Here is a 2576-nt window from a genome sequence, read left to right on the forward strand (position 1 = left end):
ACATTTCTGCGCACCTCAGAGAGCTACACTGGCTACCCGTATGAAAGAGGATTACCTTCAAACTAGTCACCCACGCACACAAAGCCCTCCACAACACAGGTCTGGCCTACCTCAATGACAGACTCACCTTCCACACCCCTGCCCGCCAACTCCATTCTGCCAGCCTCGCCCTTGCCTCCATCCCCCACATTCACTGCACCACCGCCGGAGAAAGATCCTTCTCTCACCTAGCCGACAAGACCTGGAACTCCCTACGGCTCCACCTTCGCCACACCCCAGACCTCCTGGCCTTCAGAAAACACCTCAAGACATGACTATTCAACCAATAGCCCCCCGCGCTTTGAGACCCTGATGGGTGAGTAGCGCGCTTTATAAATTGATTGGTTGATTGATTGATTGAGCAGAGGGACAGCAGGGGTCATGAGCAGGGGGGCATGAGCAGGGGGCATGAGTAGGGAGCCATGAGCAGGGGGCATGATCAGAGGACAGAAGGGGGCATAAGCAGGAGGCATGAGCAGAGGGGCAGCAGGGGCGTGCACGGGGGCATGAGTTGGGAGGCAGGAGCAGGGGGCATGAGCGGGGGGCATGAGCAGGGGGGCAGCAGGGGGCATGAGCAGGGGGGCATGAGCTGGGAGGCAGGAGCAGAGGGCATGAGCAGGGGGCATGAGCAGAGGGTAGTGGGGGCATAAGCAGGAGGCATGAGCAGAGGGGCAGCAGGTGGGGCATGAGCTGGGAGGCAGGAGCAGGGGGCATGAGCAGGGGGGCCTGAGCAGGGGGGCAGAGCAGGGGGGCATGAGCTGGGGGGCAGGAGCAGGGGGCATGAGCAGGGGCATGAGCTCCCAGTACACAGAGTTACTCCTGGGTGTAGGTCGCCTGCTACACAGCGCTTGGCCAGGAGCAAAAGCATCCCAGGCGGTGGACCCCAGGGGGGCCTCTTTAACACAACCCAATCTCCCCAACTAGAGGGGTGTGGGGGGAGTGGCCCGGAAGAGACCCCGGAACAATGGGCAGCTATGCATTGGCAGAGAGGTGCAAAGGCAGCCTGAGGGCCTCCTCCAACCCCTGCCAATGAGCTCCAAGGGCGCAGTGCATCCGGCGAGGAGTGTGAAGTGCAGGGGGGCAATCCGTACTTCGGGGTGAAGGTGACCATTTGGCACAACAGTGGGACCACTGGGTATCAGTACGGTATGTCTCTACTCCTCTAATATTGTTTGTAAATCTTGAACCTGTGGTTCTTAAAATAAACTAAGAAAATATATTTTTCTATATAAAAACCTATTGGCCTGGAATTGTCTTTGAGTGTGTGTTCCTCATTTATTGCCTGTGTGTGTACAACAAATGCTTAACAGTACCCTCTGATAAGCCTACTGCTCGACCCCACTACCACAAAATAGAGCATTAGAATTATCTCTTTTTGCCACTATCTTACCTCTAAGGGCAAATAGTCAGGGGGTAACCATGCCAAGGAGGCATTTCCTTACACATACCGTGCACACCCCCCTGTGTCCCTCGCTTCCATACCACGCACACCCCCCTCTGTCCCTCAATTCCATACCTCACACACACCCTTCTGTCGCTCGATTCCATATCGTGCCTACCCCCCTCTGTCCCTCGATTCCATACCATGCCCACCCCCCTCTGTCCCTCGATTCCATACCGTGCACACACCCCTCTGTCCCTCGATTCCATACCGCACACACCCCCCTCTGTCCCTCGATTCCATACCATGCCCACCCCCTCTGTCGCTCCCTTCCATACCGTGCCCACCCCCCTCTGTCCCTCGATTCCATACCGTGCCCACCCCCCTCTGTCCCTCGATTCCATACTGTGTCCACCCCCCTCTGTCCTTCGATTCCACACCGTGTCCACCCCCTCTGTCCCTCGCTTCCATACCGCACACACCCCCCTCTGTCCCTCGCTTCCATACCGTGCACAGCCCCTCTGTCCCTCGAATCCATACCGTGCACACCCCCCTCTGTCCCTCGATTCCATACCGTGCACACCCCTCTGTCGCTCGCTTCCATACTCCGCACCCCCCTCTGTCCCTCGATTCCATACCGTGCACACCCCCCTCTGTCGCTCGCTTCCATACTCCGCACCCCCCTCTGTCCCTCGATTCCATACCGCGCACACCCCCCTCTGTCCCTCGATTCCATATCGTGTCCACCCCCTCTGTCCCCCGCTTGCATATCGTGCCCACCCCCTCTGTCCCTCGCTTCCATACCGTGTCCACCCCCTCTGTCCCTCGCTTCCATACCGTGTCCACCCCCTCTGTCCCTCGCTTCCATACCGTGTCCACCCCCTCTGTCCCTCGCTTGCATACCGTGCCCACCCCCTCTGTCCCTCGCTTGCAAACTGTGCCCACCCTCTCTGTCCCTCGATTCCATACCGCGTACACCCCCTCTGTCCCTCGCTTCCATACCGCGCACACACCCCTCTGTCCCTTGCCTCCATACCTTGCCCACCCCCTCTGTCCTTCGATTCCATACCGTGCCCACCCCCCTCTGTCCCTCGCCTCCATACCATGCCCACCCCCCTCAGTCCCTTGCTTCCATACTGTATTAGATTGTGTGTAT

Source organism: Pleurodeles waltl, chromosome 5 (assembly GCF_031143425.1).
Source record: "Pleurodeles waltl isolate 20211129_DDA chromosome 5, aPleWal1.hap1.20221129, whole genome shotgun sequence".
Classification (NCBI taxonomy): Eukaryota; Metazoa; Chordata; class Amphibia; order Caudata; family Salamandridae; genus Pleurodeles; species Pleurodeles waltl.